At 35.7% G+C, this 12,659-nt stretch overlaps 1 protein-coding gene across 1 annotated transcript in view; it reads right to left on the bottom strand.

The window, feature by feature from the left end:
* AMPKalpha (AMP-activated protein kinase alpha subunit) overlaps positions 1-12,659 on the bottom strand; it is a 265,316-nt gene that overhangs the window by 157,802 nt on the left and 94,855 nt on the right. The gene's annotated exons all lie outside the window — the stretch shown is intronic.

The following is a 12,659-nucleotide window of genomic DNA, read 5'->3' as shown; positions in this document are numbered from 1 at the left end:
TTTATTTTCTCTCTATATATACACAGTATGTATGTATATATTATTATTATTATGCAACACCTCCAGGGAGTCCAAAGACTCGAGAGCACCTACTCCACAACTCTCTGTAACCGCCACTTAATCCAGCAAATACAACATACCACCAATCATCTACATCAAAGCCATCTACCACCCACCACCACCACTGGTATTTTCAAAGACAATCACAAATATCCATGCCCATGGCAGAATTCAAACTTGCAGCCTTTTGGATAGAGAGTGGATATGCTAGCCACTCAGTTAACCAGGCTGGCTACACACACACACACACACACACACACACACACACACACACGCACACACACACACACACACACAAAGGGGTTCTGGAAAATTCTGATAAACACCTAGAACAAAAATTATATTAAAGCAACTGAAACTTTCATGAAACATGGAGGTTAAAAACCCTTTAACCTTCCATGTTTCATCAAATCGTAATAATTTGTTCTTTTTTCTTTTCTTGAACAAAAATGATATTTTCAAAAATATCATTTTTGTTCTAGGTGTTTATCAGAACTTTCCAGACCCCCCCTCCCCCTCATACATACGTTAGTGGTCTGAAAAGTTCTCGGCCTCAACCATAAATAGCAACACTATCAGCAAGATTTTTTTCCCCCTAAGTTGGTACATCTGTCATAAGCATCAATCTGAAATTGCAAGTCATTTTATCAAGTAGTTTGTTTTATACAGCTGTCTGAAGCAAAAGTGTTTTCTGTATCCCTTGAAATGGATAAAATTGAGTATCATATAGTTATAAAATTCTTTGTAAAAGAAGGTTTAGTTTAATGTCAAAAGAAATTCACTCGAAGTTCATAAAAGTTTATGGGCACTCTTCTCCTTCATTTTCAACAATTAAGAAATGGTCTACCGAGTTTAAATGCAGACTTATCAGCCTTGAAGATGATCCATGTGAAGGACATCCAAAAAGTGTAACAACACCAGAACTCATTAATCAATGCACGATATGGTATTGGATGACTGGCAAGTCAAAGTGCATGAAATTGCTTAGACTAAAGGCATTTCAAAAAAACGTGTAGGATATATTCCGCATGAAGAATTGCAAATGAAAAAGCTTTGTGCAAGATGGGTGCCGCTCTTGCTCACAGTAGATCAAAAACACATTCACATGAAAATCTCTGAACAGCGCTTGGAGTGTTTGAACAAGAATAAAACTGATTTGATGCATTGATTTATTAGTATGGATGAGACTTGGATTCACCAGTACACACCAAAATCCAAAATGCAGTCAAAACAGGGGAGAGAAGTCGGTTGTTCAATGCCAAAGAAGTCATAGCATCGGTGTTTTGGGATGCTAAAGGCATTTTGTTTATTATCTATCTTGAAAAGGGTTAAACAATAACTGGGGACTATTATTCCGATCTTTTAACCAGACTGTACGAAAAAAATTCATGAGAAAAGACCCGGTATGCAGAAGGAAAAAATTATCCTTTATCAGGAGCATCTGCCCACAAAGGTGTTTTGGCAATGGGAAAATTAAGGGATCTGCACTATGAATTGTTGGAACATCCACCCTATTACCCAGATTTGGACCCTTCTGACTTCTATCTCTTCCCAAAACTAAAACTCTTTCTCGCTGATAGCATTTTTCTTCGAATCAAGAGGTGATTGCAGCTGTAGAGGGGTATTTCGCAGATCTTACTGAGAACCACTACAGGCACAGGATAATGGTGCTGGAGCATTGCTGGAATAAATGTATTAGTCTTAAGGGAGATTATGTTGAAAAATAAAAATACTTTGAAATTATGAATTCGTTTTTCGTTGCTAGGCCGAGAACTTTTCAGATCACCCACGCATGTGTGTGTATGTGTGTATATATATATATATATATATATATACTGTAATAAAAAGTGAACTTACAATAGGTTTTTAAATGCCTTAAAAAATTCTAACCAATGAATAAGGAATTTTATTTGTCTAAGCAGCACATGGTCTAGGCAGATAATAGACAGTTAAATTTTTAATTCTGATTATTTCAAAATGGAAGAATGGCTGTGAGAGAGAGAGAGAGCAGGATTATTCATTAAGGTATTTATTCTTTTCTGGACAGCAGCAAACATTCTTAGGTTTTTAGTGTACAACTCTAATTGTGAGAATAGTATTCTAAGATTGGGTGGTTTGGGGATTCATAAAGTGTTCTGGTCTGATGCAGGTGACAAGTGTTTTGAATGAAAAAGGACACCCAAGTTTTTTTGGTTACTGAGGAGCTTATGGATGTAAGTGTTTATGCTGGGAAAGGTGAGTTTCAAAAGTCAACCCAAGAAAAGAAAACTGACCATGAGTGGAGTTCAAAATATTATAAAAAAAAGTCCAGATGAGAAATGTAATGAATTTCCAGCTAATAATAAGACAGATCTATGTTTGGGTAATTCTGAAATTCACTAGATTACCATGATCCGGTGGAATAAAGATTCAAGATTGAGCCAATGGAGATCAATATTTAAGACAACTGTTATGAAACCATCATAATTCAAAAATTCTTTTGAAAGTCTTCAAAGCATTTACTAATGCTTGATGATTAAATGGTTAAGTAATTTTAACTCGGAATGCTTTCATACAAGATTTCTGAACCTTTGGATCTGTTACATCTTCACTTTCCGTAATTTATCTATTTTACTCTATAGGGCCTCAAAGGTTATCCACTAACTTGAATCCTGTGAAACGTCCCCCTTTTGAACTCAGGCAAATTTGTTTGATTAATTGCTGCGCCAGCCTAAGTCTAAGGGATAGAAATATCTTATCCTAGGGAATGTTCACAGAGATAAGTGTCATCAATAATATTAAAGTAGATCAAAAATCTGTGGATACCTTAGCTCTGCAGTTGTAGCCCTTTACTCTTAATTTTCTTTGGGTATCCCCTGCATGCATAGGTTTGATATTTTATGAGTGGTGAAGTCAGTCAACTTGCTCAGAACACACATATGCATAAATTAGAAAACATGTTTATTTTACTACTACAGATTACAAAGAAAAGCACAATGTTAATGGCAATACTAAGATAAAGAAATGTTTAGAATTTCACGCACAACTCTCTCACTTTAAATATACAAATCGTTGTTACATTAAAGAATCATTCATGCAAGTACTACATTAATCACATATTATCTGGTACGTATTTGGCACAAAACATTATTCAGGTTCTTGTATCATATAAGTTCTGATATCAGTTCCATTACAATAACTGCTGCAATCACACAATGCTAGGATTCTCAAACAAACAGTCCAACGAGATTTACAAGTGTCCCCGACTATTTTAAGTCATCAAAGTTCACTTCCCTTCAGAAAGGATCTAAATTTCTTCCATTCACAAATATCTAAACAATGTAATAAGAAGTTCACAGTACTTATCTACACTGCATGGTCCGCATCGAGATCTTTTCGTCTGTTGCTTCTAGTGGAATTTCACAGTTGTTACAACATGCTGCCACATGGGAATCACGTGCACAGTACGAATCTGGCACTTGTCTTTGCTATCTAACATCGGCTTGCTCTTGCCGATGGCCCACGATTTGGATCTGCCATTGTCTGGTGCATTGCCTTGCCGGGACTTAAGCCAGTCAGCTACGGGAACGTAGAGACTCGACATCGGCGTCTTAGCACAATGAGAAAGCCGGAACAGAAGAAATAAATGGGGGGGGGGGGGGGGGGGGTATTTAGACCTGAGCTGCTGTATTTATTTCATTTCTCAGCGCCCTCTTTTCGATTTCGAATCTCACACACAGGAGCCCCCCCCCCATTTGTTCTGACTAGGTGACGTCATTCTGCCACCTTACGGAGTGTTGTATTTTCAGGAACGCGTGCCCCGAACATCTTCCACGAATTCTTCAGCCTCAGTCATTGCGTCATAACTGTGGTGTTTCTGCAACCTTTGACCATTTGTTGGCAGTGTGTTAACCTTCTTGCATGCACAGTTTTAATTCTAACAATTAAGTTTATATATTCAAAATATATTATTTCTATTACATCGTTTTAGATTGTCTAAAACCAGACTTAATACTTCGTCTTTTATCTTAATCTTTTCATGTCAACATGATATTGTTTTCTTGATAAATTTAAGTTTGACTGCTAAAAGGGCAGGTATGTTCATCCAGTTAAACACATCTTGTTAGATCCTGTATGGGTGACTCTCTTGTGAATAAAGTTTCCCATTCACGATTTAACAGATCCACTCTTGCATCCTTCAATATGGTGTAAAAACACTAGAAAAATACTGTGGGGAAATCTTTTATGACTTTCTGTACTTACTTCACAGGCTGTGTTCTTGGTATGGAATAGAAGAGAGTGTATTATAACATTATGAGCATAATGCATTTCTGAGTAAAAACCAGAACTGATAAGTTCTGCATTTGATGAAAAGATGACCTACCGAGAAGAATTTTTTTATTTTATTTTAATATTGAAAGATTTATAGAGGAGAAGCTATATAAGGAAGGATATTGAACTTTTTTTAATCCTTTTTTGGGGGGAGATGGGGGGAAGAAGTGGATAAGATGATTATTCATATTTATACAAGTAATGCATCTGAACTTTTGGATAGGAGACAAGATCAAAGATAACTTGTAAATATATATTTTAAGTTTTTAGTACTGTTAAAAAAATATGCTATTAAAAAAAGAGGACACTGCAAATGTTTCTTGTCCTGAACAAAATTATTAATACAAGAGGATGCACCTACATCATGTAGCTCAAAAATAGAAGAAGAAAGAAAGCAAGAGAGAGGAGGCTAGCAATGTGTAAGCCAATAAATCTGGTTACAAGATATGATGAAATAGCAGCAGATGGCTTAAAAAATAAGGGACAAATAAATCTACACAAATCTATACTACACATTATGATATATTTGTGTAGTATTCTGATACTACACAAATAATCCCTGCAGTGTAAATCCAGCAGTAGTAAAGCCTCATACTTGTGTTAATAGTGCAAATAATTTTGTTACATTTGCGGGGAAGTGCCATCTGCAAGTCAGATAAAGGTCATCACTCTGTTAGCGAAAAAGGCGTATCAGCTGTATTTCAAATGTAAGATTAGGTACCAGGACAAGGCCTGGGCCCCACACATATGCAGCGGTATACGTGTAATCTTCCAAAGTGGTTGAAAGGCAGTAAAGTGTCGATGTCATTTTCTGTTCCTATGGTTTGGAGGGAGTCAAGCACATGACTTGAAAATGACAATGTAAATGCTACTACTTCTGCATGGTACCACCTGTTTCAAGAGGCATCACAAGGAAAAATAAGTGGACAATAGTATTCTTTTTATCTCTCTGAAGATCGGAGCGCAGATATTAAATTCTGCTCTCTGATCAGTTTCAGATGGTGAAGGACTTCCCATTCCCAAACCTCTGAAAAAATTTTCCATCGATTCAGAGGACGATGAGGACAGAGGAGAACCAATATTAAGTTCTCCTGAGCTTTTGGCATCTAATGATGATCCATATGTGGTGAAGATCCATCATCTGCACCACACATTCTCACACAAGAACTGAATGATCTTATTCGTGATCTGGAGAAGAAGTCCAAGGCCAAAGCAGAGTTATTGGGATCAAGATTTCTACAATGGAATCTTGTCAAAGAAAATGTCCGAGTGACTTCATTTCACATTCGCCAAGAACAGTTTGAGCCTTACTTCTGAAAGGAAGATGACCTTGTGCTACGACGTAGATGGCCTGATGAATGTCCTTCAAATCAAACATGACCTGCATAAATGGCAACTATTCATGGAATCATTGAAATTGAGTCTAAAGGCAGTGTTGCTGCATAATGGAAACCAGCTTCCATCAGTTCCAGTTGGACGTGCTGTCTACATGAAAGAAACCTATACCAACTTGAAACAGCTGTTGGACTGTCTTCAATACAGTAAGTATGGCTGGCATCTCTGTAATGACTTGAAGATACTGTCTGTGTTGATGGATCTGCAGCTGGGATATATGAAGTACTGCTGTTTTTTGTGTGAATGAGACAGCTGAGCAAGTACTTTGCACTATGTGAAGAGATACTGGCTTACGAGGAAATCTCTGAAGATTGAAGAGAAGAAATTCTGCTACCACCCCTACACATCAAACTCAGTCTGGTAAAAAAACTTCACAAAAGCCATGGATCAGCTTTCAAGTAATTGGCTGATAAATTCCCTCAACTCAGTGAAGCAAAAATTAAAGAGGAAGTTTTTATGGGTCCTCATATCTGAGAGCTCTTCATCGGCGAGATGTTCAACAACCTGCTACAGGGTGATGGGAAAAATGCTTGGGATGCATTTCGTCTGGTGTCAACTAACTTCCTCAGAAATGTCAGGGCAGAAAACTATAATGAACTGGTTGAGGACTTGTTATCTCTGTATCACAAACTTGGCTGCAATATGTCCTTAAAAATACACTTGGATTTCTTCCCCAACAACTGCAGCATAATGAATGTTGCCATCAGGAAATTGCAACGATAGAGAAACAATACCAGTGAAAGTGGTCCACTTCCATGTTGGCTGACTACTATTGAACTCTCACTAGCGATGATCCTGAGTAGCTATATTTTACATTTTCATTGTCATATTCAGCACCTAGAAATCTATAAGAAATTACTAAATTAATCTGAGGGGGCATGACTTTTGTAAAATTTTGTTGTCCAGTGTTATCAGTATGCTCCTTATCAAAGATGCACAGTGCAACATACCTTCTGAGCTTCAAGCCTGTGTCCACCATCACAGTCAGGATCATGCATCTGACCCACTTGTATTTTGCTGCTTTTCAATCTCTCTAATAACTATTTACAGTTCACTCTTGCTATACCAAACATCATTATGACAAATTCAGAAAAGTCTCAACCTCAAAGGCTTGGCTATTTAAAGAAAATTCACCATAGCAAACAATTTGATATAACAAACTATTTCTGCAATGTGGCAGAAATATCTCACTATAGGCACCACTATAGTGAGAGTCAACTGTATGTATGTGTGTGTATATATATATATATATACAGGGTGTTCGGGATAAATTTGACAGTTTCGTAAGGAAAAAGAAAATCTTCTTTGTATCTATTAAATTTAATGAATTGACAAAAAACATTACAGGCAGAGTTAATTACAATACTATCAACAAGATTTACTCAAAATAACCACCATTAGCATCGATCACAGCTTCAATCCTGCTTCGGAACCTCGAACAAGCTGATGCTACAGTCTCCCTGGGAAGGGCCGCAAAAACTATTTTAATTTTATCCATTAACTGGGCTTTTGTATTACTGGAAGTGCGATTGGTGTCTTTTTCAACTGCGCCCTATACAAAATAATCCATGGGGTTAAGGTCTGGGGAGTTTGGAGGCCAAACATTTGGACTGGTGAAGTCGTAGAAATTTTCAGACAACTATTTTTGACTTTTCCCAGAGGTGTGGCAAGGGGCCGAATCCTGCTGCCATACATACGGCCTACCATTGGCTACCCTTGTTATCCAGGGCTTGACTACAGTGTTTAGCAACTCCACGTAGCCATCTGAAGTCAACCTGAGGCCCTCTTGGAAAAAATGCGGAGGCATCACATTGCCTTCAGAGGAATTCTGCTGTACGAACGCAATCAGATCGTCTGCTAGGGATCTTTCTTCTTGCTACATCCTCGTAGTCACCATTGCAAGTCTCTAGTTCATGCCTGATTGTTTTTACTGTATTCAGGGAGCATTGGGCAGCAGTCGAAATATCCTTATTTTGATGGCCGGCACGAATCATCATGATACAAGTTATTCTCTTCCATGATTCAGGTGGGTTCCAGCTATCCATCCTTTCTGACATCTTGTATATGAATGAAGAAGGGTCCAACCTTTTAAATGAAGAGAAGTGTGTGTTAATACATGTAACTTACGGAAAAATATAATTAATTATAAATATGTCAAATTTATCCCGAACACCCTGTATATATACAGGGTGTTCGGGATAAATTTGACAGTTTCGTAAGGAAAAAGAAAATCTTCTTTGTATCTATTAAATTTAATGAATTGACAAAAAAACATTACAGGCAGAGTTAATTACAATACTATCAACAAGATTTACTCAAAATAACCACCATTAGCATCGATCACAGCTTCAATTCTGCTTCGGAACCTCGAACAAGCTGATGCTACAGTCTCCCTGGGAAGGGCCGCAAAAACTGTTTTAATTTTATCCATTAACTGGGCTTTTGTATTACTGGAAGTGCGATTGGTGTCTTTTTCAACTGCGCCCCATACAAAATAATCCATGGGGTTAAGGTCTGGGGAGTTTGGAGGCCAAACATTTGGACTGGTGAAGTCGTAGAAATTTTCAGACAACCATTTTTGACTTTTCCCAGAGGTGTGGCAAGGGGACGAATCCTGCTGCCATACATACGGCCTACCATTGGCTACCCTTGTTATCCAGGGCTTGACTACAGTTAGCAACTCCACGAACAAAGCCCGAATTCCAATGCCAGGGTTCTTCAACACCTGTTCCTGCAGATTTGCGAGGAATTCTGCTGTACGAACGCAATCAGATCGTCTGCTAGGGATCTTTCTTCTTGCTACATCCTCGTAGTCACCATTGCAAGTCTCTAGTTCATGCCTGATTGTTTTTACTGTATTCAGGGAGCATTGGGCAGCAGTCGTAATATCCTTATTTTGATGGCGGGCACGAATCATCATGATACAAGTTATTCTCTTCCATGATTCAGGTGGGTTCCAGCTATCCATCCTTTCTGACATCTTGTATATGAATGAAGAAGGGTCCAAACTTTTAAATGAAGAGAAGTGTGTGTTAATACATGTAACTTACGGAAAAATATAATTAATTATAAATATGTCAAATTTATCCCGAACACCCTGTATATATATATATATAGAGAGAGAGAGACCACATTAAGGGAAGTGACATTAAACCTGATAACTAAATAGGATATATTTAGCTTAGGTTTTTATTTTATGTAGATAACATTATCATCTTAAATAAATATGCTATAAGTTTTCCAGGCATATATTTAGCCAAATTAAATGACTGCTGTGACAGACTTGGTATGAAAATCAGCAATACAGGGACTGTGATGGAGAGACAGAGAGAGAGAGAAAATATTAGTGAACCTGCAAAACAGATTACATATTTTAGCTGTTTAGGCACACAACTTTTTAGTGAAAATGGAAAACTAAACAAGAAAACAGCAGAATAAGTAAGGCTAGTATTGTGGAAAGTCAGATGAATAAATTTAAATGAAATAAGAAAAAAATTAGTAAAAACTAAACTAGTAGATGATGTGAATGTGTATCATTATTTTTAGCTATGCTTTTCTCCAAATTATTTTCCTCAGAACATTTCCCAGAAGAGTAGGAAAGGAATCCCTGATTCATTTCCTTACCATGTTTCATGCTTAAGTCAACTGCTCAACAATGACTCTGATTTCTTTAGTTCTTCAATCTCAAACCTTCAATGGAAATATTTGCATTGAAAGTTTAATATATCTTTATTCTGGAACACTTTGGAAAGTGTTCCAGAATAAAGAAAAAAACTTTTTCTCATGTATTATAGCTATAGTTTTGCATTCCTTAAAGCACACTTCCTCAGGAGGAAAAGTATACAACTATGATATTATAATGACAGAAAACTGGCAATATTTAAAAAACAGAACAGTAAAATAACATAAATTTTGGATAATTTAGCAAATATTTGTAAATACTCTATTATTTGCATGTGGTACTATTAAAATGAAATGTATAATTTCCATCACATCCTAATTCAATATTGTTTAGTTGTTTAACAAAAGAATATCAGGAATGGTTCAGTACAAGACCTTGAATAGGGATGCATAACATTTCAGAAGACTCTTTGAGCTTCCTGATGCAGCTACTGCATGCTATCTCAGTTTGTTGCCACAGTGAATGATGAATCTTCATGTGTGTGTGTGTGTGAGAAGTAAGGCATGACTTAGTTTCTTTTCTTCTCAACATCTTTAATAAGTTCTGACATGCAGATTTGCATGTAAGAACTTATCAAGCCATGTCCACCCAAGCAGTTTGTCTTTTCTATATAACAAATATCATCATTCTCACACTGACAACCCATCATCATCATTATTCATTCAAATCCATCTTGGATACCTGGTTACACTACAGAAAGATCAGGACTGGATGTTGAATCAGTGGTCCCAGATTGCTTCCTCATATTCATTATATGCTAAGTGGAGAGCTCTTCCCTGTTTTCTAGCTTTAATTTTTGATCACACAGTTATTTTTCTTGGGCATGATTAATGTATATACATTATTTTCTGAACTACATCAGTAACGGACATAGCATATTCATTGTGACAAAACAAGTTTGAGAAAATATAATTATTATCTTCAGTGATTCTAGCATGCACTAGGTTTCAAAGAACAAGCTTGAGATAGTGCCAATATCTGAGATCTGGTTTTGGCTTCACAATAAGTTGTAACATTTTTACTAGTAGTCTAACATATAAGAAACTGAAATTGATTGTTTAATGGCCTAGTTCAACAGTGATCACAGTGTTGTTGTTGTTGTTGTTGTACAGAAGTTTTTTCCGTTATTAATTTTGTATCAATATGTCTACTCACGGTATACCTCTTTTAAAACTTTAAAGCACATTGAGGTTTCTGTTCACTTTCATCTCCACACCAAGTAAACCCAAATTCCAAATATGAACTGTTATGTTTCCTATTGTATTTTTTCTTCGAACTGCTTGTTTCTTCTACTTTAATAGTATCAGATTTATTCGCTCTTACAACATGTATCACAATTAGGGTTCGCATCACTTGCTTTACTTTGTTTAAATTATCAGACATTTAAATTGTTGGCACTATGCTGAATGAACTTTAGATAGCCAAATAAATGGGTGAATTAAGAATTCCAATTATTTTTATTTTTTTAATGCATCTGTCACCCACAAATTGTTGCAAACCTATAGTAAATTAATAATATGGGAAGGATAAGGATTTTTTGAATCATTTTATTTAAATTATTTATTTTTTTACAGTCTAGAAGCTGTGCTAGAGACAAAAAAACAAGAAACTTTCTCAAGTTATTTAACACCTCCAATAAGCAAGGAAGTGGTCTCACAATGAATGATGAAATTTACCCACTACCTAAAGACAATCTCAATCATCCATATCCATAGAGCAGTGTTTATCAACCTGTGGTCTGCGGATTACAGATGGTCCGTGACAACGGGACAGGCGGTCCGCAGGTAGACTTAATAAATAAATATATATTTTTAATTATCCAAACAAAACAAATTAAAATTGATAAGTAAAAATTATTGAAATAAAATGGATACTTAAAAAAAACCCAACAAATAGCAGCAGAATGTTCAGAATGAACATTCTGCACCTACAATAATTTAATAAAAGAGGGGTGAAGTGAACAACAATATGGTTTTATTGCTTCCACCTTCCCTTACTGTTTTGTCAGATTTGAAGTAAACAAGTGTTATTCACATTTCCACCAATTGCTTGTTGTTTGTTGATTTTTATTATTGAAGGTTTCCTCCTTCAATCAAAGCTCAGTATATCTTCAGAAGTGCTAAGTGATACTTGAACAAAGTGTGTCGTGAGTTAACCCCAGTATTTATATATATTTTTTGGAAATGTTTTTTATTAATGGAAAAGTGGCTTAGAAGTAGGTCTGAAAAGTAAAGCAAGTGATACTAACCCTAATTGTGATAAACGTTGTAAGAGCGAATAAATCTGATACTATTAAAGTAGAAGAAACAAGCAGTTCGAAGAAAAAATACAATAGGAAACATAACAGTTCATATTTGGAATTTGGGTTTACTTGGTGTGGAGATGAAAGTGAACAGAAACCTCAATGTGCTTTAAATTTTAAAAGAGGTATACCGTGAGTAGACATATCGATACAAAATTAATAACGGAAAAAACTCACGTACAAAGATTATTTAATAGTATAATTTTTGCCTGTGTGTCACAGGTATCTTCAGTACATTAAGCTCAAATTAAACAATAACTGACAATTCCAAAAAAGCGCCACCTAAGTAGTTGGTGTAAGATAACTAAAAAGGTCAATAAATTTCCTAAAATAAAAAAAAAAATTAAAAAAAAAAAAAATTCATTTAGGAAATTTATTGACCTTTTTAGTTATCTTACACCAGCTACTTAGCTGGTGCTTTTTGAAATTGTCAGTTATTGTTTAATTTGAGCTTAATGTACTGAAGATACCTGTGACACACAGGCGAAAATTATACTATTAAATAATTTTTGTACGTGATTTTTTTTATGCTTTAAAGTGTTATGAAGTGTTGTCGAACGAGTGCATGAAACCTGCATAAAACTCTGACAACAGTTAGAAACTAAACATTGTGATGTGAAAAATAAGCTAATTGAATTTTTAAGTGACACTTAGTGACAATTTATTTATTTGTTTCGTGTGTGAACTACAGAAAATGTAAGGACATATATATAAATGATTAAAAGCATACATTTAAAGAAATAGACATTAAAAGCATAGATTAAAAGACAAAAATGCACACTTCATGAAATATTAAGCAAAAACATAAAATATCAAATTTCACTCATCCAGTGACTAATATACTTTAAAGCTGTTTCATTACATTGCATTAAAGCTGTTTCATTACATTGCATTAAATCTTCTCGGGTA

This window comes from Typopeltis vanoorti, chromosome 24 (assembly GCF_054136105.1).
Source record: "Typopeltis vanoorti isolate ZY-2024b chromosome 24, IOZ_Tvanoo_1.0, whole genome shotgun sequence".
Lineage (NCBI taxonomy): Eukaryota > Metazoa > Arthropoda > Arachnida > Uropygi > Thelyphonidae > Typopeltis > Typopeltis vanoorti.
The sequence above is the reverse complement of the archived record's forward strand: the minus strand, read 5'-3'. Positions and strand labels throughout refer to the sequence as shown.